This window comes from Mauremys reevesii, linkage group 14 (assembly GCF_016161935.1).
Source record: "Mauremys reevesii isolate NIE-2019 linkage group 14, ASM1616193v1, whole genome shotgun sequence".
NCBI lineage: Eukaryota > Metazoa > Chordata > Testudines > Geoemydidae > Mauremys > Mauremys reevesii.
The window spans coordinates 11,875,907-11,899,777 of record NC_052636.1 but is presented as its reverse complement, the minus strand read 5'-3'; the positions used below and the strand labels follow the sequence as shown (position 1 = coordinate 11,899,777).

General features: G+C 53.5%; 1 long non-coding RNA gene across 1 annotated transcript; it reads left to right on the top strand.

The window, feature by feature from the left end:
• The first annotated feature begins 21,043 nt into the window (after positions 1–21,043).
• Positions 21,044–22,939, top strand: LOC120381963. Its single transcript, XR_005588192.1, has 3 exons — positions 21,044–21,196; positions 22,392–22,508; positions 22,626–22,939. It is a non-coding gene; the product is annotated as an uncharacterized LOC120381963 (long non-coding RNA).
• The last annotated feature ends 932 nt before the right edge of the window (positions 22,940–23,871 follow it).

The following is a 23,871-nucleotide window of genomic DNA, read 5'->3' as shown; positions in this document are numbered from 1 at the left end:
AAGTGGTGGGGGGTGCAGTGTATATTGGAAAAGGGGTAAAAGAAATGCAAACAAAACATGGTACTTAATTAAAATCCTGTTAGGGCTCCAAAAGGAGTCATAGTAGATTGTGCTTCTTTTTCAGATCTTTGGAGCAGTGTTTTGGAGCAGAAGATGAAAGTGAACGGTAATAAGAACCCCGGTGGAAGTGAAATGTGTCCCTTTTGAAACAGTCTCTGAGCTGCTGATAGCTTTGAATCCAGAGGCAAGCCAAGAAAGACTCTGTGTGGATGCAATACCCAGCTGATGGAGGAAGGAGGAAACTGCCATTTGCAGCACAAAGAACCTGAGAATAATGAATGCATCTGGTCAGCAAACAAGCTACTAGAAGACTCAGATTATGGCCCTTCAGAAAAGGGAGGTGAAAAAACAAGTCAAGCCTGAAAATAAGGGGGACAGGTTAACCCTAAGGAGCGTGTGTGTGTGTGTACAGAGCAGAAATTTGAAGCTGTGGGAAACTGAGGCACGCCACCTCATAAATTTCATAAATGATCAGTGAGTGGGGTAATTCACTAGCCTGACTATAGAACAAAATAAGGACAGCCTGAAGGTAATTCTTCTGTTTTTCCTGCAATTAAGCAAGGACATTTGTAAAAGGAATTGGTATTATTATTAAGAAATAATCTGTCCCCATAAGGGGGATGGAAATTGTTTCTTTTGTTTTTCAGACACTCTACAACCATGCTGGCGCCAGCGGAAGAATAACCCAGAATACAATGGATCTATGTTGTGTGGTGTTTGTCTGTGGTGTTGGTCTTGCTGCTAGCATGAGGTGGGTGGGGGATGGCTTCAAAAGGCTGACCTGGGGCGAGGGGGAGATGTGTATGGGAATGCAAAATGCTCAACTGGGAGGCCAGCACCTGTGTAATGGCTACTATGGTGCCTGGAAATAGAACGGCAACTAAGGTGGGCCCTACAAGCCCTATGGGAATAATGAGAGGGGGAGGAGCTCACTGGGAATCAATGGAGGGGTGTGAAAAATGGTGCACATCAAAGGAAATGTTTGGCTGTGCCCCTCTCCTACGACTATGCAGGAGCAGGATCAATGGCCTATGGCAAGGGGTGGACAATTGGGCGTACTGTGTAGGAGGGGTTTTGCTGGAAATGTACATATTTCTGGGGGCACAATTACACCAGCCCTAACCAAACTACACACATCTATATGCTGCTATCTGGACTTTGGTGCACAAATGGATCTGTAAATCTTATTGCTGTGAATAATTGAACCAGGGCATACCGCCTGATTCCATACCAAGTGGTTACGTTGGTTTGAACAATAACCCATTTCTCTGTGGACATTCAATGGACTTATAATATGGACAAAAGCACGTAAAACCTGCAGGGGCAGCTTGCTGCAGCTGCCAGCAACTGGACACATTAAGATCCTGACCCTGTCGAAGGAGGAGAGGCAGTGTTTCGGTCGTGGCTCGGACGTGGGACCATACTGCAGTGGTCGGGACTCGGTGTTGCTGTGCATTGTATATTGTTAACAGTACTTGTGTCACGCTGCATATGCAGATAACCTATAAGTAATGTAGTGAGCCCTTCCCACCCCGCAGTGTGCAAGACAACCCGGGCCCAATATAATGGGAAGTCTGGGACACTAATTGGACTAGGTGTGGTATGCCCGTATGAGAGAAGGTGCAGGGCACGGTACTACACAAGGGGCAGTGGGACAAATGGAATATCGACACCTTCCACCTTGATGCCTGGTCCTATCAGAAAATGTGTCGCCATCTGTCCTGTGCTTTTCCAGGGGTACCTGGGCAGGAGGATCTCAAAAGAAAAAAAAAAAAAAAAGGGGGGGGTGGAGTGTTAGGATAGAGCTAGTCAGGCCTGTCTGCAAAGGCCTGTACTGTAAGAATGTAGGTGTATTCTTATCACTTCGCTAGTTACAGAGGTATAAAAGAAGGAATCAAAGATCACTGTCTGTGGAATGGCCTTCTCTTACTGCGACAGGCTAAGGCCTTCAGCCAAGATGTAGTTAGGCAGCCATACGCTGGGAAGTGTCTGGTCACATCCTCACATTCCAAACTAGTCACATTGAAATAAGGTGCTATTGGGCTGTTAGGAATACAATCCTGCCCTGATATTCCTGTCACCTCCAGAGAAAGAGAAGAGCCTAGAAGATGTAAAAGGAAACCTGGTTTGATAGCGTCCTGTCTGGCAAAAACTCACTTATCAATAGACACAGCTGGAAAACCCTTATGTCTGTATAAATGTAGTTGTGAAATCCTCACTTCTGTATTGTTCTGTATGTTTATTTGCATGGCCTCTGTCTGGCTCTATGATTGTTTCTGTCTGCTGTACAATTAATTTTGTTGGGTGTAAACCAATGAAGGTGGTGGAATATAATTGGTTAAATAACCATGTTACAATATGTTAGGATTGTATAGTTAAATTTCAGTAAAATGATTGGTTAAGAAATAGCTAAGCAAAACTCAGGTTTTACTATATAGTCTGCAGTCAATCAGGAAATAATGCGGGCGGGGAAATGGGAACAGGGACTGGGGGAATTGGGATCATGTTTTGCTAAAGGGGGGAATGGGGACAGGGACACAGGCAAGGCTCTGTGGTGTCAGAGCTGGGAAGGGGGACACTGAGGAAGGAAACTGGAATCATTGCTTGCTGGAAGTTCACCCCAATAAACATCAAATTGTTTGCACCTTTGGACTTGGGGTATGCTGCTCTCTGTTCATGCGAGAAGGACCAAGGAAGTGAGAGGGTGAAGGACTAAGCCCCCTAACACCAAGTATCCCTAGACATTCCCAGACTGCTGTATCTCTAACCTGGCCTTAAAAACCTACAATGAAGGAAATTCCACAGCCTCCCTTGGAAGCCAATGCAAGGCAAACACTGACCAAAACAATGCTGTACACGCACACGCTGGGCTTGGGGTTAAGGGGAGAGGCAAGAATTCAAACAATCTGGGTTCAGTTCCCAGTTTTGCCCCAAATTCTCCATGCAAACTTGAGCAAATTACTTCAGCTCTCTGAGCTTCAGTTTCCCCATCTGTAAAATGGAGAGTCACCTCCCACCATTGGCCTATTTAGCCTTTGAGTTTTTTGTGGCAAGGACTCTCTGTCCCTGTGGGCATGTCGACACTGCAGTTAGAGACCGGCGGCTGGCCCGTGCCCGCTGACTTGGGCTCACACAGCTCAGGCTGTGGGGCTGTTTAATTGTGGTGTCCATGTTCCAGCTGGGGCTGCAGCCCAAGGTCTGGCACCCTCCCACCTCGCAGGGTCCTACAGCCTGGCCCCAGCCCGAGCCCGAGCCCAGACAACTACACTGCAATTAAACAGCCCCTTTGCCTGAGCCCTGTGAGCCTGAGTCACCTGGCATGGGCCAGCTGGGGGTTTTAATGGCAGGTAGAGATACCCTTGGTGTCTGTTCAGCACCTGTCACAATGGGGACCCTGATCTTGGTCAGTGTCTGTGCAGAGCCCTGCACAACAGGAAGCCTTATCTCAGTCGGGGACTCTGCAACTCCCAGCATTACAGGATCCCTGATTTTGTTTAGGGCCCCTGCAGCATCTGGCAAAATGTGGGGCCAGGATCTCTGTCAGAGTCTGTGCAGTGCCCAGTACAGTGGCGCGACGTGATCTGGGTCGGGGTCAGTGCAGTGCCAGACACAATGGGAACACAGATCTCAGTCGAAGTCTCTGAAGTGCCCAGCACAATGGAGGCAGCGGTTTGGGTCGCAGTCGTTCGCTGCCTGCGACAAGGGGGGCCGTGATCTCGGTCCAGGTCTCAGTTTTACCTGGCACAACAGTGGGGTCTGATCTCACCTGGGGTCTCTGCAGCACCTGGCAGAACAGGGCCACGCTCAGTACGATCAGAGCCCTGATCTCAGTCACACACCTGGGGAGAAAAGCGGGAAGATTCTTAAGAATTTGATATCAGTATTTCAGAACTGAGGAGAAAATGGGGCACAAACTAAATATTTGCCAATATAAAAGAGAAGCACCAACATCTGGGAGATTTTGTGTCACCATTTAAAGGTTCAAGAGAAAAGATGGGAAATTGCAGGGGATTATACAAGGATATTGAATCAACAACAGAATGGGATGGATTCTTCTTGCCCCACACTCACATGGCCGGCAGGGAGCCCTGGGTGATGTCTTTTCACAGGGGACAGGAGGGGGCTGGAGTGAGAAAGTCACTATCAGTGGGGAGGGGCTGGCAGTGGGGTCTGGGAATGTGACTAGCAAGTGGTGGTGAGGGGAGGCTGCTGGGTTGGGCAGGGTGGGGGAGGGGAAGTAGCTGGGAGGGGAAACCTGGGGCTGGGCCGTCTCCATGGGGGACACTTGCTCCTCCCTCCCCTCCCTGGCCCTTCCCAGGCCCCGTTGCCAGCAGAGAGTGGCCCCCCCAGCGCAGCCCAGAGGTGTCCCTGTCTCAGGGCCCCCCCAGCCTCTGCCCATTCACCCTCTGCCCAGCTCAGGAATCCCTCGGGGGAACCATTTCCCACCCGCACAAGGACAAATCCCGGCAGGTGGAAATGGGGGAAAACCCCCCAAACCTGAGACCTGAACTGGCCACTGGCGAAGGGGAGAGAAAATGGGGCACAATCGGGGGACAGGGAACTTCTCAGGGGTTGGGGAGGGGTCACCCTGGGCGCTGCTCGTGGCTCTCTAGGGAGAAAGGGGGCAGGACGGGGAGGAGGGGTCCCCACGGGAGGGGGCAGCGGTAAATCCGAGGATCTCAGCCCCCTTTCTCTCCCCGCTCCTCGGGGGTCACCTGCCCCCCCCGGCCATGTCCGGGCTGCACCGACATTTCCCGCCCGCCCCAGCCCGGTCTAACCCCCCACCGCAGGGACCGCGGGCCGGGCACGGGGGGGTTAATGAAGGGCTCTCCCGCCGCGATCTGCGCATGCCCAGAGCTCCACCGGCACCGACCCTTCTCCGGCCCGGGAGAGGCTCCAAAGGCCCCGCGCGAGCCAGGCAGAGCCGCAGCGCCCAACGCTCCGTTGCAGCCCGGATCCGTCTCCTCTGCCGACGTCACTTCCGTTTCCGGGAGAGTCAGGAACTGCATCTCCCAGCCTGCCCCGGGGCCGTTTCCGCAGCTCAGGGAAGGGAGGGTTCCAGCAGCTGTTACTGCGCATGCTCCTTATGAGCCCCACTGGGGGCGGGAGAACAAAGCTGCTGCTGCTGCTGCCGCCTCCGCGTGAGCCGGGCCCGGGCTGAGCCGCTGCTGCTCCCCGGGGGGGGGGGTCTGTGCGGGGGGGCCCGGCCGGGGGGGGTTTCTCCAGCTGGGCCCCGCCCCCCGGGCAGCCCCGGGCTCTGCCCGCCCCAGCCCCGCCCGGAGCCCCCGGGGAGTGAGAGACCCCGGGGGGGGTCGGGCACGTGACTCTGCCCCGGGGAACCCGGGAGAAGCCTCGGAACCGCCCCGGCCCCAGCGGAGCCGCAGCAGGATCCGCCCCCCCCCCCCGCTGGGATGGGGGGGGCCGGCGGGGGCCGGTGCATTAAATCGCTCCCAATAGCGCTGTGCTACTCCCAGGCACTGCGCATGCTCAGTAGCAGCTGCTGAAGCCGCTGCCCTTCACCCTGCCCGCATCAGCCGGAACGTTGCGCTGGGGGCGGGGCTGGGATGGAGGGGGGGCGGGGGCTGAGCAGGGAATTGATGGGGGTCAGGCAAGTGGGGGCGGGGCTGGGGGCTAAAGGGAAGATCCGGGCGGGGAGCAGGAGTTGAGCTGGGGGCGCAGGGGAGTCGGGGTTGCGGGAGGGGAAAGGTCATTGGGGCGGGACATTTGAACTGTTTTGTGCAGCCAGGAAATTCCCGCGGGGGGGGGGGAGGTGAGTTCACTGAATCCTGCCCTGTTTGTGCCCCGTCCGCCCACCTACAAAGTCTCTTCAGCTTTTCCCCTTTTCTCCCATTATCACACGTGGCTAGAAAATCCAGGGAGATCCCCCCCCCCAATGATGAGCTCTCTAATGTCTGATTTTGCCCTGGTCTCTCTCTACTTCTCAAGTGTCAGTTTAAAATCTCTCCCATGGGGCAGCTTTTCCCACCCATTTTATCTGCAGTGATTTGTCCTCATTTCGTTGGGAAATTGTTGCCCTGAGTCATTCCCCAGCACATGGCTGCCCCTGGTGTGGGGATGGGAGGAGATGCCCGTTCTCTGCCAAGGCAGGGATGGAAAAGCACGTGTCCCCCATGGAGACTGCCCAGACTTTCCCAATCCCACCCACTGACCCCAAACTACCAACACAGTTTACCCCAGCCCTCAGTTGCCAGTCACCTGCCCGTCCCCCACTTCTGCCCCCTTCCTTTATCCAGGGAGCCTTCCAGCTCCCCCTGCCCCTTAAATCAGCTCCTCCCAGGCTCCCTGCTGCCCATGTGAATGGTGGCAGTGGGGGGGAACCATCACTTTGTGTTTATGTATTGGATAGTCTCATAAAATGCAGTCAAACAGTCTCCCTTTTCCCTCTAGTTATTTAATAGCAACATAAAATCCCCCTCAGATCTTGGTATTTTTCTCTCATGTTATCAATTGCTTAGCTTGTGGCTTCTTTTCTCTGCAAATCTCAAAGACTGATATAAAATACTCTAAACATTTGCCCCACTTTTCTTTAGTTGTCTAATTCTAAGTGAATATCCCCTGAGATTTTTTTCCTTGTCTCTCTCATGATAAAATACAAAGAAAATCTCAGATTGACACCTTTCCTCAGATTCTTGAACATGGATATAAAATGTTTGCAAATGTTGCCCATTTCCTCTTTATTCATTTATCAAATATTGATGTGAAACACTCAGATTTTGCCTCCTATCAACAACTGATATAAAATCCCTCTGATTTTCCACTTTCCTCTCTATAATTTGCAAAATGGATCCAAAATCTCTCAGAGTTCCACCCTTTCTCTTTCATTTCTGAACGTTGCTCTCAAAGCTCAGGATTTCCCTCTTTCTATATCATTATCAAATGTTAGTTAAAAATCCTCTCGGGTTTGGGGCTGTTCCCCGTGTTTCTAAATCCCACCAACTTATTCCTTCGAGGGAACCTGTTGCCCTGAGTTCTTCTCCATCCTGGAGGTCGCAGGGGGTTAAATTGCCCAGAGATCATCTTTCCCGACTCCTTTGCGAATCATTTGTTCCCTCCTTTACCTCTGTTAAAATGTTTGCTGAAGAAAGAGACCAGCCAGATATTTAATACCCATCAAACCCAGAGGCCTCCCCCTGTTTGGGGGGGTCAGTGGTTCCCAGCTGGTAACGGGATAGTTGGCTGGACCCTTTTCTTTTCTCCAGCTGGCATGGGATGAGGAGGTCACTCTGAGTGCAGTGTGGGTCCAGAAGTATCCTAAACCCCATGACAAATGGTCTCTGTGATGTATCCACCTCTGGGGTGGCTCCATGGTGACCATTATTTGCTAGTGACAGCGCATGGACATGTCTTACCTCTCTGCTGAAGGGCAGGCGGGGGTCCTAGGAGGGCAGTGGGGGAATCCCAGGAAGGCAGTGAATTCCTAATTGGGGTCCCTCGCTGGTGGGGGCTCTTGGTGGGATTCCCAGCCTGGCAGTGAAGATCTGGTGGGGGTTCTCTGGCCGGTGGGGCTCTGAGGGGTATCTGGGATCTCTCTGGCCAGGGATTCTGGGAGTTGGGTCCCAGGAAATATCTGGGGGGACCCTGGCTGGGGGGATCTGGGTTCTGGGTACTGGGGGTGTTGGGGGCCCCTGGATGGAGGCTCTGGGGGCTGCTACTAACCATGTTCCTTCTCTCTGATCAGCTTGTGCCAGAATCCTGGGTCCAAGCACTGCCCGACATTCCCTGGCCAGGCCCAGTCACTGTGATAACTTTCTAGCCACTTATCAAACACTGTGAGGTGAAATCACAGATTTCCGAAGAAGTGGGTATTCACCCACGAAAGCTCATGCTGCAAAACATCTGTTAGTCTATAAGGTGCCACAGGATTCTTTGCTGCTATCACAGATTTTGCATTTCTCCCCTCTTGAAAACTGCAGGAACTTCCAGTTCCATTGGGAAAACTCCTGCCCGATTCCTTGTCCTAGATCTGGAGGGTGAGGGAAGTGGGAAGGAGTGCTACACTATGGCACTATCTTCCACAGCATTCTGGACTCATGAGCTCTCTCCTGCCGTCCATCACCCCCCTCTGACAAACAGAGGCTAAGGACACCATTCCTTACCCAGCCTGGCTAATAGCTATTAATGGAGTTAACCTCCATGGATTTATCCAGTTCTCTTTTAAACCCTGTTATATTCCTAGCCCTCACAACCTGCTCAAGCAAGGAGTCCCACAGGCTGAGTGTGCGTTGTGTGAAGAAATACTTCCTTTTGTTTGTTCTAAACCTGCTTCCTATTAATTTTCATTTGGTGATTCCTAGTCCTTGTGTTATGAGCAGTAAATAACACTTCCTTATTCACTTTCTCCACGCCAGTGATGATTTTATAGACCTCTCTCATATCCCCCCTTTGTCTCTTCTCCAAGCTGAAAAGTCCCTGTCCTTTTAATCTCACCTCATACAGAAGTTGTTCCATACCCCTAATCATTTTTTTTTGTTCTTTTCTGAACCTTTTCCAATTCCAATATATCTTCTTTGAGATGGGGAGACCACATCTGCACGCAGTATTCAAGATGTGGGTGTACTATGGATTTATAGAGAGGCAATATGACATTTTCTGTCTTATTATCTATCCCTTTCTTAATGACTCCCAACTTCTTGTTTGCTTTTTGACAGCCACTGCACGTTGAGTGGATGTTTTCAGAGAACTATCCACAGTGACTCCAAAATCTCTCGAGTGGAAACATAATTTAGACCCCATAATTTTATGTATAGTTGAGATTGTTTTCCAATGAGCTGCACTATGTGTTATCCTGACATCTAGTACTGCTGAGATCCTGCAATCAGTGATATCCCTGCCCTTCCTGTTCCCTTTCTCCCCTGAACCCCACCAGCCCATAGTTACTGTTCCCAGCTTCCCCAGGACTCTCTCATTGTCTCTGGACCTGTCTGTCAGCAAGAAGCAGTGCCAGGGAGACTTGCCCTCTCTCTAGAGACTTCGATTTCTGGGACATGGATTTACTTTCTATGTGTTCTAGGAGACTCTTTGAAATTGAGTGTCTGTGACATTAACCATAGTGCAATCTGGACTATTGAACAGCTGTGAGATTCAGTTCCCAAGCTGGGGTGCCTTTTACACTGCTTTACTGTGAGAACAGCCACTCCTGGGCAGGTAACACACAGTCTCCAGCATGTAACTCTCTCCCAGCTACACAGTATTGAGTGCTGCTAGTCAGCGACTCTTGAATTACAGTACCCCACAAGAGAACCCCAGAAAATTCTCTGCTCCCAGACTTCTCCCAGAAATGTGCATCTTGCACTGTCCAGCACACTACTGAACAATGGGAGCTCATATGAAATCTGTCATTTCATCAGTGGAAAATGACATGCCAACCTTGTCATTCCAAATGGAGTTTCCAACACACTTGAATCCAAACACACTGGTTAGGTAAAACAATAAAACAAAATTGTTAACTGCCGGAAAAAAATCTTTTCAGTGGCTAAGGGTAAAGAGGCATAAAAGTCAGAATTGTTTACAAAAGAAATGCAAAGATAAAACACAAATTAACATCTAAGTTAACAAGCTAAAATGGATTCAAAACAAATGTTTCTGTCTCCATGTGCTGAGACAGGCTGGCTTTCCTTTCAGCCAGGACTCCCCCGTAACCTGCCCCTGCCTCCCAAGTTCAGTTCTTCAGGATTTGTCATGGGCAGAGGGAAAGGGGAGAGAGAGTCCCAAACATTTTCCTCACTTATTTTTATAATTCAGTCCTTTCTATTAGAAACAACTTCAATTCTCAGCTGAGTCATGGTGACAGGCTGTCTGTTGGAGATATGAGTTTCAGGTCTACCTCTGATAGAATGTAAATGTCTTCTTCACTCCTTCCCCCGGCCAGCGAATTGCTGTTTGCCTTGCTGTCTCTGAGGAACTGGTCTGTGGGTGTTCCCCAGAATTGTAACTTTTTGTAATATCCTACAGTAAAATCTCATAACTTTACATACAGTGTTGCTACACATTTTAACAGGAGGATAATATTCAGTAGATTATGTGATTTCAAGTGATACTTCACAAACCATACTGTGTACAAAATTGATCATAATTTTCCAGAAGAGTGAACATAGGATTACAGACTGACACAGGGCCTGTGTGTGTGTTCCCAGCAGATATGTGGATTTTTCAATCCCTCCTAAGCAAAGTGTTCTGCATCTTCAAGGACCTGGTTTACTAAGTGTGACACTGCATGGAATTGTGAGACGCTTCCTATTATTATTACTTTGCAATTTTATCATATTGGTATTAATAATGAATTGTGCTAGATATGCCATGTTAGGTGTCAGGGAAAATGTTATAATTTTCCAAGTATGATCATTTTTTTTGTTTGTATCACCTTTGTAGTGTGAGATATAGATACGTAGGATATATCTGTATTCCAGACTGTGGACTGTGTTTCTGGGTGACACCCTCAGATCTATTGGCATCAGCACTGCCTAGCCTGTTTGATGGCCCGTCCAGGGTCATCAGCTGTACAATGAATCCATGGAAAGGATCAAGGGGATACACCGATTGAGTCAGCAAGACATGCCGGGGAATGCCTGTGTAACGAGAACGCCAAGGATTTTCCAGGCCTGTAACACTCGCTTCCTCCCCTCTGCAGAAACGGAGCCTTAGAGCAGCCCGGATCCAGCATGGGATCTGAGACCCCACGGGGCCCTGGGAGCTGTAGTTCCTTGGCCAGCTCCCTGCCTTGGAACAGGGAAGGAACTACATTTCCCAGCATTCCCTTGGCTGCTATCAACAGGAAAGGGAGGGGGGAAGCTGCGAGACTCCATGTGCTGCAGCTTGCTGTGGCTGGGGAGCTGGCTGCTAGAAGGGGGTGGCAGTGTGAATGGGGAACAAGTGTGCCCAAGGAGTAGAAGGCTTTGGCCCAGGTAGCACCCTCAGAAGACTTCCCCAGACTGGCTTAGGGATGCTGGTGTGACCTCGCCTGGCAGCCCCCAAGGAAGAAACTGGGTGGACTAAATGGACAGTGTCCCCTTCTATCTGAAGCCTGGCAAGGGAGGTATGTGGATCCCACCAGAAGTTAAAATGGTAAGTAAGGGAGGGGAGGTTTTACTAGAGGACCTGGGCAGCTTCAGAAACAGCACAGGAGGATTTCCACTTCTGAGCCATGAAAATAGAAATTGACTTTTTCCTTTCCAGATTTAGCTAATGTTCAGAAAGGGAATCTAGCGCCTGCCTTCCAGATTTGAACACCCTCAAAATTCAGGAGTGCTCAAGCTCAATTTGGGCAGCTGTTACTTCATTTTTCCCAAATCAAATATGCTGATCCACTATCATTTGCTGTAGAAAAAGTAGGATAAAATTGAGCAACAAATGCTGGGGTCTTCCCAGTGCTCACTAGGGCTGGAATTGCTATTTTCAACAGCCATTACCATTTTTTTTTTAAGTTTTGCTTGTTTAAAAGGAAGACAGTGATATTGCACTGGCAAATCCCCCATAGAAACAAAGAGTGGAACAAAAGAATGATAAAGGCACCTCAAGTTTTCCTCATTTATGTAGGACAGTCTTATAAGATGGATCCAGACATCTTCCAATCACACAAGCTGAAAATTGTTCCACTTTACTGCAGTAACCATGCGGAAACCAGTCCTGTATGTGTTCTGTGCGCATCCAAAATCCCTGCTGAACTCAGAAGTGCCTTGCTTTTGTGACCATCTCACCTGATATGTTCAGCCCTTGTAAGGGAAGCAGGTTCACATTTAGTAATTGGGTGGGAAGCGTCTCAGAAAAAGTTAGGTGCTGTAGGAGGTGTTGCTTATTCACTAGGTGATGTGAGACCTTCCTGTTACACTAGTAAACCAGTGCCGCACAGCAGGCACTTTGCTCCTGGAGTCTAGAATGGGGCCTTTGCGTCTATACACAGCCCATTAAAGACAGTGAAAAGCCTCCCGCTCACTTCAACAGGCTTTGGCCAGAACTGGTTATACACGGGGTAACCCCACTGTCTTCACAGGGTCCTGGTCTCACAGCGGAGGGGGGGCATGTGAGCTTGTGGCAGAGCTGCTGCTCCGGGACGGGAATCTCCTGGCACCCCAGCCTCCAAAATCATCCAGGCTTCACTTTCTGCACGACTAGGTGCTGGCTGAGGGGGGCGTGGGAATTGGTGGCCTCTGCTGCAGGTGATGGGAATCGCAGGTATTTAAAGCCATGGCCTAGAGGAGGGAGGTGCCTAACTGCAGAGTCTGCAGCTGCCTAGGGCCAGGGCTGAGGATTTAGAGTCCCTAGTGCTGCCATTGCAAGGTTCAAGCAATGCCGTGACTGGTGACATGGGGGGGTGGGTACTGGAGACATGGCTAGAGAAGGTCTGAATGAGGAAGGAGATAAATCTGTGGGGAGTTTCCTTGATCACTATGAAAGTTCTGCTCACTGTGGACACTGGTAAAGCCACATGGGTGTGCAGCTCAATAAGAAAACCCGGGGGCTGAGGGAGCTGTGTATGGCAATGCGTACAGTCATGGAGAGGTGTGTGATCAAAATGAAAAATGTCTCTGAGGTTCAGTAGCGGGTATCCAATGGCACTGCCCCACCAGGCCCACACTCGGAACCCACAGTTACTACATAGGGGCCTACAAATATGTTTGGTACCAGGACCCACAGAAGGTTAATCTGGTCCTGACTGCCTGAGCACTATTTCAGTCCCACATTTTTGGGTGGACCTCCCACAGTGGGAGCTGCAGAGCCCTCCCCCGCAAAACACACACCCACCCCATCCTACCTCCTGGTGTTGGGAGGGGAACAGGAGAAAGGACAAAAGAAGCAAGAGAAGAAGCGGAGGGAGGGATGGAGGAAAAGGTGAAACAAAAAGGACAAACCCTAATGTCCCCAGTGATTCTAAGGGACAAAATCCCAGGTGTGCAATAAAATTCTGCCTCCTTAAGCTCGTGTTTTCCATGCCTAGAATTCAACTCCCACCAGATGGATCAGACTGAACAGGTTTCAAACCTCCAGGAGGCTCTTACCTTCTAAACAGGGACGGCTGTTTTCTAGTAAAATCACTGAAAGGGAAGGAGAAAACTCAAAAGAGGTTCCTCCTGGCGCTCAAGTCCGTGAACCCGAATACTCTCTCAGTCCTCAAAGAGAGACCTGGAGAAGAAGACTTGCTGCAGCAAAGCCACAGGGGTCTCTGAGGCCTGGTCTACACTAGGACTTTAATTCGAATTTATCAGCGTTAATTCGAACTAACCGCTCAACCGTCCACACCAGGAAGCCATTTAATTCGAACTAGAGGGCTCTTTAGTTCGAATTTGGTACTCCACCCCGGCAGGTGGAGTAACGCTAAATTCGCACTTGCTAGCTCGAATTAGGCTTGGTGTGGATGCTAATCGAACTTAGCAGCTCCGGGAGCTATCCCACAGTGCACCACTCTGTTGACGCTCTGGACAGCAGTCCGAGCTTGGATTCTCTGGCCAGCCACACAGGAAATGACCCGCGAAAATTTGAATTCATTTTCCTGTCTGGGCGGTTTGAATCTGACGTTCTGGTTGCACATCGGGGCGAGCTCCGCAGCACCTGCAACGATGCAGAGCTCTCCAGCAGAGGAGTCCGGGCAATCCCAGAATAGAAAGAGGTCCCCAGCATGGAGTGACCGGGAAGTCCAGGATCTGATCGCTGTGTGGGGCGAGGAGTCTGTGCTCTCGGAGCTGCGCTCCAACAAGCGGAACGCGAAGACGTTCGAGAAGGTTTCTAAAGCCATGAAAGACAAAGGATACAGCCGGGATGCGATACAGTGCCACGTGAAAGTGAAGGACCTAAGACAAGGGTATCAAAAAGTCAGAGCGGCAAACGGACGCTCCGGAGCCCAGCCCCAGACATGCCGCTTCTACGAGGCACTGCATGCCATTCTAGGTGGCTCTGCCACCAGTGCCCCACCAGTGACGGTGGACTCCGAGGACGGAATAGTGTACCGGGACAGTTCCCCCTCCCTGTTCGCCGATGGGGAAGATGAGGAAGGGTCTTTAGAGGACGGCGCAGGCAACATCGAACCCACTCCCGCTTTCCCTGACAGCCAGGATCTCTTCATCACCCTCACAGAGATCCCTTACCAACCGTCCCTGCCCGTTAACCAGGACTCGGAATCAGGGGAAGGATCAGGCGGTAAGTGCAACACACGTATAAACATTTATTTTTTATAACATTGTTATAGAAAAAATAGAAACAGTATTTACAAAATTCTAAATATTAAACTATAATATATATTAAACTATATAAAGAGAAGGTCCACACAAATGGGGATAGAAAAATAGTCCTCTAGCGACATTTCTACGAAGGTGTCATTCAGTTCCTCGCAAAGCCTCCGCATGAGGTTCGTCGGAAGAGGTCGCTTGTTGGGCGCTCCGTGGAAGCAGACTCTTCCACGCCAGGACATCCGAATATAGAGTGGAACCATCGCCTCTACTAGCATTGCTGCATATGGTCCTGGTCTGTGCAGTGCGTCCCGTAACATGCGGTCTTTCTGGGCACGAGTGACCCGCCTCAGGGTGATCTCGGTCTGCAAATACTGCATCTAAGTAGGGCAATTAGTGTAGTGTTACTATTGTTAATGGTTTACAATTAGGTTGCATAACAATGACCCTCGCCTAACAGCCACGTGCGAGAGGCCACAGAGAACAAGCATGCATTGATCGTTCCCGTGCGCTGGCGGGAGGGGCTGCAAAGGATTATCCTTTCTGCTTTGCACATTGCCTTTAGCAGGAGATCACAGCTAACCAGTAACTGATAAGCAGTATGTACTGTAAGGCTTACCAGGACTTTGTGCAAGAGGGATGCAGCTATCTTTCCTCGCTTGTGCGCTCTCCAGTGCAATGGCGCCGCCAATGAGAGCGTATTCCGAAATCTCGGACTAGTTCTGAGATCTCCTGAGACTTGGTTCCCTCTTTGGTCTTGTTCACTGAAACTGACTAGACTGTGTTTACTGTTGGCAAACATGTATGTGTTCAAGGAAATCACCTACTTTTTCACATCACACAGCTTCGGCTCCTTCCCGGACTGCCCCGCCATCCCCCTCGCAGAGGCTGGCTCGGATTAGACGCCGAAAGAAAAAGACAAGGGACGACATGTTCCAGGAACTGATGGCCAGCTCCAGAGCGGAGGCGGCAGAGCAGAGACAGTCGAGGGAGAGCCTGTGTCAGCAGCATCGCACACACCTGGAACGGGAGGATAGGTGGCGGCAGGAAGACCAGCAGGCGACTCAAACGCTGCTTGGTCTAATGAGGGAGCAAACGGAGACGCTCCGGCGCCTTGTAGATGTTCTTCAAGACCGCAGTCAGGAGGAGAGAGCCCCCCTGCAGTGCATCTGCAACCGCCCTCCAACGCCAAGAAGTCCTGTCCCCCCCTCACCCAAAGTGACAAGACGGAGGTGATGTATGTGCCGTGAGAACTGTCCCTGCACCGCAGCACACCGATAATGTTAGAGACAACTGTCGCGCTGTAAATTTGTACAAGCTCTTTCTTTACAGCATCAACCAGTCCCAACTCCAAGTTCAAACCCCCCACTGTGTATTACATTATTAAAAGCGGTTTGGTGTTACTGACTGTTTCCGTCACGTTTCTGGTGTCAGAAGACTTTCTGTTGTTCTGTGGGGGGGGGGGGGAATTGTAATGTCACTGCATAGCCCACAGTGCCATGCTACAGACTTGGCTGCAGGGTCAACTGCAGGGCACACACAGACTGCAGTCACTAGGCACCAGGGACAGTCTGTGTGGTGTATGCTGCCCCTGGTCTTTCCTTGAGGTGTATGCTTGTGCAGGGTCCTGGTGCCTGACATCCCGAATGTAAAGGCAGGCTTCCTTCACATGCATTTGGACCGTAGTCACGATCCTCCCGGTGCCCCGAGCCCCAAAAATAGACCTCATCCAGGGGCAGATACTCACCCTTCCCCACACCTCACCCCTTCCAACGCCCAAACCCACAGCCGTCATGGTAACCCCTATCCAAGGACGGCACCCTCGCCCCTTCCTGCAAACCCACCCATCAGTGCACACCTTAACCAGCACAGAATGCTTCCATGTTTCAACGAATAAACAGAAATGCAAAGTCAACGAAAGATTTATTATTAATTACTAAAACATGTCCTTAGTTTTAAAACGTCCTTGGGAAGTGGGGAAAACTTGGTTTATGATCAGGCTCTCTTAAAATCAAGTGGACAGTCACAGGTTACCCTGCTCTGCGAGGACACTCGCTTTCAAAGCCTCCCTGATGCATATCGCTTCCCGCTGGGATATTCTCTCAGCACGGGTGTCTGGCTGATCGTAAACAGCAGCCAGGCGATTTGCCTCAACCTCCCACGCGGCCAAAAGGTCTCGCCCTTGCTCTCACAGAGATTGTGGAGCACACAGCAAGCAGCAATAACTACGGGATATTCTTTCGCTGATGTCCGAGCGAGTCAGTAAGGTCCGCCATCTCCCTTGAGATGTCCGAGCACACTCCACCACCATTCTGCACTTGCTCAGCCGGTAGTTGAAGAGTTCCTTTTCAGTGTCCAAGGCGCCTGTATAGGGCTTCATGAGCCAGGGCATTAGCGGGTAGGCCGGGTCCCGAGGATCACTGTAGGCATCTGCACATCCCCAACCGTTATTTTGTGGTCCGGGAAGAAAGTGCCTGCCTGGAGGCGTCTAAACAGACCAGAGTTCCTGAACACACGCGCGTCATGAACCTTGCCCGCCCACCCGACGTTGATGTTGGTAAAATGTCCCCTATGGTCCACCAAAGCTTGCAGCACCATTGAAAAGTAGCCCTTTCGGTTAATGTACTCGCTGGCCTGGTGGGCTGGTGCCAGGATAGGGATGTGAGTCCCATCTATAGCCCCACCGCAGTTTGGGAATCCCATCGCGCGAAGCCATCTATGATGGCCTGGACATTTCCGACAGTCACTACCTTTGAGAGCAGTTGCTCAACGATTGCGTGGGCTACTTGAATGACAGCAATCCCCACGGTAGATTTGCCCACGCCAAAGTGGTTCGCTACTGACCGGTAGCTGTCTGGCGTGGCAAGTTTCCAGAGGGCTATGGCCACTCGCTTCTGCACAGTCAGGGCTGCTCGCATCCTTGTGTCCTGGCGCTTCAGGGCAGGGGACAGCAAGTCACACAGTTCAAGGAAAGTGCCCTTACGCATCCTGAAGTTTCGCAGCCACTCTGTGTCATCCCAGACCTGCAGCACTATGCGGTCCCACCAGTCTGTGCTTGTTTCCGGGCCCAGAATCGCCGTTCCACACCATGAACTTGACCCATTGCCACCATGATCTCCACTGCCCGGCGTACCCTGCTTTGTGAGAGGTCTGCGCCACTCTCCTCACCGTGCTGCCGGAGCCTCCTCGCCCGGTTTCTCAGCATCTGACTGTGGAAGAGGTGGACGATAATGTGCGAGGAGTTGACAATGGCCATAAGTGCAGCGATGATCGCAGCGGGCTCCATGCTCGCAGTGCTGTGGCGTCCACGCTGTAACCGACCAGAGAAGGGCGCGAACAGATTTCCCGCCGGCGCTTTCAAGGAAGACAGGGAGGGCGGGATTGACGGTTCAATGACGACACATTTTTCCCCCCAGCATGCATTGGGGGGAAATCCCACAATTCAAATGGGCAGCGGGGAGTGCGGGAACTGTGGGATAGGTTCCCACAGTGCACCGCTTCCAAAGTCGAAGCTGGCCCTGTGAATGTGGACTAAGAAGTTCGAATTTGTGTATTTAGTATGGATACACAAATTCGACTTATTAAGGTCGAATCCACAAATTCGACTTAAGTAGATTCGAAATAGTCCTGTAGTGTAGACAAGCCCTGAGGTTTCCCTGGCCCCTCACCCCTGTCCTGCCTGGCTGATGTCAGCATCTCTCTGTGAGGTCACCACCTCCCCACCACCTTTGACCAATAGGCTGAGGTCCTGCAAAAGGCCTTTGTGATGTCACTGCCACACCCCTCCCTTGCTGGGCCAATGTCCTGCCCCGGCCAGGCACTTTGGAGGTTTGAGCTACTCCCTGTGGATCACCCCACTCAAGGAGCTTTTCTGCAGAGCATCCTCAGATGTCTGAGCACACGAGTGCCATGGCAACGAACTGACACACGTGACACCAAAATGAGATCATTAATATACTAACCTAGAGGAGAAGGACACTGCAGCATTAGTAGGGGAGAACCCCCTACTGAACATGCATTACACCTAGCAGCGTCAGCAGAACATATCGGCTATACAACTAAAGAAAGGGATCTGCACGTTGCTGTAGACCAGTGGTTCCCAACGTGGTGCCTGCAAGCGCCATGGCGCCCGCCGGGGCATTTATGTGCACCCACTTACTGCCCAGCAGGGGAGAGAAGCTGTGGCCCTGCGCCTGACGGGGACAGAAAACTCAGGCTGCAGGCGCCGGTGCTCTCTGTCCCTGGCAGGCGCGGGGCTGCAGCTTTTCTCTGGCTTCTCTGGGGCTGCAGGCTGCGGGCACCGGTGCTCTCCGTCCCTGGCAGGCGCGGGGCTGCGGCTTCTCTCCAGCTTCTCCGGGGCTGCAGCCTGCGGGCGCCGGTGCTCTCTGTACCTGGCAGGCGCGGGACTGCAGCTTATCTCCGGCTTCTCCGGGGCTGCAGGCTGCGGGCACCGGTGCTCTCTGTCCCTGGCAGGTGCGGGGCTGCGGCTTCTCTCCAGCTTCTCCGAGGCTGCAGGCACCGGTGCTGTCTGTCCCTGGCAGGCACGGGGCTGTGGCTTCAAAGCTGGAGAGAAGCTGCAGCCCAGCCCCGTCCGGGAACAGAGAACTCTGGGGCTGCAGGCTTCAGTCTATGTTAAAGGAAGGATAATCAATATATTTGGACCAGCAGTTCAACAATGTTTTACTTTTTTAAAAATAAAGAAGATGAAAACTGTTTGATATTTATTTTGTAAAATGTTTTGTAGATAAAAAAGAACAAATTCACATGGGAAGGTGAAAGAGTAATTGCCGAATAATTTAGTTAATACCTTTCACATGTAAAATTACTGTTTTTATCTTATGGATTCATATATTATGTAATATTAAATGACTTTTTTTGTATATTTAATGTAAAAACAGAAAATAAGCCTTGAAAAATTGTTGGCGCCCACCACACTCTCTTCTGAAAACATGAATGTGCTACTGGCCACAAAAAGGTTGGGAACCACTGCTGTAGACAGATCAATGAAAAGCTCCACTCACGGCACAGCTGCCAGCAGAAAAGCGAACGTGTTCAGATTCACAAGGAATGGGATGGAGAATAACACGGAACGTTTGTATATAAATCACGGGGGCAGCCTCGGATATCCAGGGCTCACCATGGCTACTACAGCACCGCACACAGAATATTTTAAATCTATCCTTGAGAACTGGGGAAGAAAGAGGTCTAAAAAGAAATATTTGATAATGAGAGAAAAGCACCCGGTTCTGAAGAGATTTTATACTAAGTAAGTGACAGTAGTTGGACAGTGTGACGGGATTGTATATGGAAGTTCCATAAACAGACAGTAATAATTGCCCCCCCACCCCCACCCTTCACATGGGCAGCAGGGAGCCCTTTGGGGAGGTGCTTTAAGAGGCTACGTGAGGGGAGTATGGAGCAGGAAAACTCCCTGGCAGTGGGAAGGAGGCAGCAGCAGGGGGGCGGGTGACTGGCAGCTGGGGGGAGGCGCTGGGCGGGGGCAGCAGCAGGGAGGGGGTGACTGGCAGCTGGGGGCGCTGGGCAGGGGCAGCAGCAGGGTGGGGTGACTGGCAGCTGGGGGCGCTGGGCAGTGGGGCAGCAGCAGGAGCAGGAGGGGGTGACTGGCAGCTGGGGGCAGCAGGGCAGGGGGGTGACTGGCAGCTGGGGGGGCGCTGGGCAGTGGGGGCAGCAGCAGGGGGTCGGGTGACTGGCAGCTGGGGGGCGCTGGGTAGTGGGGGCAGCAGCAGGCGGGGGTGACTGGCAGCTGGGGCGCTGGGCGGGGCAGCAGGACGGGCGGGGATGACTGGCAGCTGGGGCGCTGGGCGGGGGCAGCAGGGCGGGCGGGTGACTGGCAGCTGGGGCGCTGGGCGGGGCAGCAGCAGCAGGGAGGGTGACTGGCAGCTGGGGCGCTGGGCGGGGGCAGCAGCAGGGCGGGCGGGTGACTGGCAGCTGGGGGCGCTGGGCGGGGGCAGCAGCAGCAGGGAGGGGTGACTGGCAGCTGGGGGCGCTGGGCGGGGCAGCAGCAGCAGGGCGGGGTGACTGGCAGCTGGGGTCGCTGGGCGGGGGCAGCAGCAGGGAGGGGTGACTGGCAGCTGGGGGCGCTGGGCGGAGGGGAGCAGCAGGGAGGGGGTGACTGGCAGCTGGGGGCGCTGGGTGGGGGCAGCAGCAGCAGGGCGGGGGTGACTGGCAGCTGGGGCGCTGGGCAGTGGGGGCAGCAGCAGCAGGGCGGGGTGACTGGCAGCTGGGGGCGCTGGGCAGGGGGCAGCAGCAGGGCGGGGTGACTGGCAGCTGGGGGCGCTGGGCGGGGGCAGCAGGACGGGCGGGGGTGACTGGCAGCGGGAGGGCGCTGGGCAGGGGGCAGTAGCAGCAGCGGGGGTGACTGGCAGCTGGGGGCGCTGGGCGGGGGCAGCAGCAGGGGTGACTGGCAGCGGGGGCGCTGGGCGGGGGCAGCAGCGGGGTGGGGGCGCTGGCGCAGCAGGACCAGGCCGGTGGAACCTGGGGCCGGACAGTCTCCGGGGGCACTTTCCCCTCCGGTCCCTTCCCGGCCTCGCTGCGGGCAGAGCCCGGCCCCGCCTCCCCCCCACAGGCCGCTGCGTCTCGGGCCCCGCGAGCTGCTCCCGGGGTCTCGGGCTCTGGCGCGAGGGGGACGCGCCCGGCCGCGGGCAGGGACCGGCACATGGGAGGGCGGGGCCGGGGGCTCCGGGCGGGGCCGCTGCACCATGGGCCGTGACGGGGGAGGGGTTTCTGCGAGGGGCGGGGATGAGATGGGGCCTCCTTTACCTGGGCGGTGGAGGGCGGAAGCGGCCCCGGGGCAGGCTGGGAGATGTAGTTCCCGACTCTCCCGGAAGCGGAAGTGACGTCGGCAGAGGAGCCAGAGCCGGGCTGCGCTACAGCGTTGGGCGCTGGGGCTCTGCCTGGCTCGCGCGGGGCCGTTGGAGCCTCTCCCGGGCCGGAGAAGGGTTGGTGCCGTTGGGGCTCTGGGCATGCGCAGATCGCGGCGGGAGAGCCCTTCATTAACCCCCCCGGGCCCGGCCCGGCCCGGGCCCTGCCCCGCTGGGGCCGCCCCGGGTTTCGCCCGCCCCGGGCTCCGCCCGCCCCGCTGCGGAGCTGCAGCCTCCAGGTCCCGGAGCGAGCCCCGGGGCGGGGCCGGGCGGTGATTCTGCCCCAGTGCCCGGGGACCCGGCATCTCGCAGCGCCGGGATCTGCTCCCGGTGGGGGCAGCGCCCGCGGGGGCTCGGAGCTGCTGCCCCCGCAGGAGCCCAGCGCCCCCCGGGCCCGGCCAGGCTCTGCCCTGGGGCCCCGCGGGGGGTGCCGGGGGGAGGGGCCCGGCCCCACTGGGGTCCCTGCGTGGGGCCGGGGGGAGGCGGGGCGGGCGGGAAATGTCGGTTCAGCTCGGACATGGCCGGGGGGGGGCAGGTGACCCCCGAGGAGCGGGGAGAGAAAGGGGGGGGCTGAGATCCCCTCGGATTTACCGCTGCCCCCTCCTGTGGGGACCCCCCTCCTCCCCCGTCCTGCCCCCTTTCTCCCTAGAGAGCCACGAGCAGCGCCCAGGGTGACCCCCGCCCCCCACCCCTGAGAAGTTCCTGTCCCCCATTGTGCCCCATTTTCTCTCCCTTCGCCAGTGGCCAGTTCAGGTCTCAGGTTTGGGGGGTTTCCCCCATTCCCACCTGCAGGGATTTGTCCTTGTGCGGGTGGGAAATGGTTCCCCCGAGGGATTCCTGAGCTGGGCAGAGGGTGAATGGGCAGAGGCTGGGGGGGCCCTGAGACAGGGACACCTCTGGGCTGCGCTGGGGGGGCCACTCTCTGCTGGCAACGGGGCCTGGGAAGGGCCAGGGAGGGGAGGGAGGAGCAAGTGTCCCCCATGGAGACGGCCCAGCCCCAGGTTTTCCAGTCCCAGCTACTCCCCAGCACCTGCTGGCCCTGTGAGTGTGAGGCAAGAAGAATCCATCTCATTCTGTTGTTGATTGAATATTCCTGTATAATCCCCTCCAATTTCCCCTCCTTTCTCTTGAACTGTTAAATGCTGACGTAAAATCTCCCAGATGTTGGTGCTTCTGTCTCACATTAGCAAATATTTAGTTTGTGCCCCATTTTCTCCTCAGTTCTGAAATACTGATATTGAATTCTCAAAAATCTTCCCGCTTTTCTCTCCAGGTGTGTGACTGAGATCAGGGCTCTTATCGTACTGAGCGTGGCCCTGTTCTGCCAGGTGCTGCAGAGACCCCAACTGAGATCTGGGCCCCTTTCTGCCAGGCTCTGAAGAGACCTGAGGTGAGATTAGATCCCGCTGTTGTGCCAGGTAAAACTGAGGCCTGGACCGAAATCACGGCTTCCCTGGTGCCAGGCAGCGCACGACTGTAACCCAAACCACTGTCTCCATTGTTCTAGGCACTTCGGAGACCTCGACTGAGATCTGTGTTCCCGTTGGGCCTGGTATTGCACTGACCCTAACAAAGATCACACCCCACCACTGTACTGTGCACTGCACAGACCCTGACAGAGATCCTGCTCCCACATTTTGCCAGTTGCTACAGGGGCCCTAAATAAAATCAGGGATCCTGTAATGCTGGGAGTTCCAGAGTCCTCAACTGAGATCAGGCTTCCTGTTGTGCAGGGCTCTGCACAGACACTGACCAAGATCAGGGTCCCCATTGTGGCAGGTGCGGAAAAGACACCAAGGGTATCTCTACCCTGCTGTTAAATACCCCCAGCTGGCCCAGGCCAGGTGACTCAGGCTCACAGGGCTCAGGCGAAGGGGCTGTTTAATTGCAGTGTAGGTGTCTGGGCTCAGGCTGGAGACAGGCTGTAGGACCCTGCGAGGTGGGAGGGTGCCAGACCTTGGGCTGCAGCCCCAGCCGGAACATGGACACCACAATTAAACAGCCCCACAGCCTGAGCCGTGTGAGCCCAAGTCAGCGGGCACGGGCCAGCCGCCGGTGTCTGACTGCAGTGTGGACATGCCCACAGGGACAGAGGCCTTGCCACAAAAAGCTCAAAGGCTAAGTAGGCCAATGGTGGGAGGCGACTCTCCATTTTACAGATGGGGAAACTGAAGCTCAAAGAGCTGAAGTAATTTGCTCAAGTTTGCATGGAGAATTTGGGGCAAAGCTGGGAATTGAACCCAGATTGTTTCAGTTCTTGCCTCTCCCCTTAACCCCAAGCCCAGTGTGTGTGTGTGCAGCGTTGTTTTGGTCTGTGTTTGCCTTGCATTGGCTTCCAAGGGAGACTGTGGAATTTCCTTCACTGGAGGTTTTTAAGACCAGGTTAGAGATACACCAGTCTCGGAATGTCTAGGGATACTTGGTCCTGACTCGTCACAGGGGGCTGGAGTAGACGCCCTCTCAAGATCCCTTCCAGGCCTACACTGAAATAATTCTCTTTTGTGCTGTGCCCTGTTCTACGCTGAGCTGTTTTGCACGGTGCCTTTTGGAACTGTGATCGCACCATATTGTGTAGCAGTTTTATGGTGCATTGTTTTGCCTCAGCATGTTTGGTGTCTGTGTTATGTTGGTTTGAGTTGAGCTATTTTGCATTGTGTACTTTTGTCCTAAGGTGTGTTAGTTTGCATTGTGTTGCTTTCTTCTCCTTAGTATTGTCATTTTATGCTGTGCAATGTATTTTTTTGTTTTGTTGT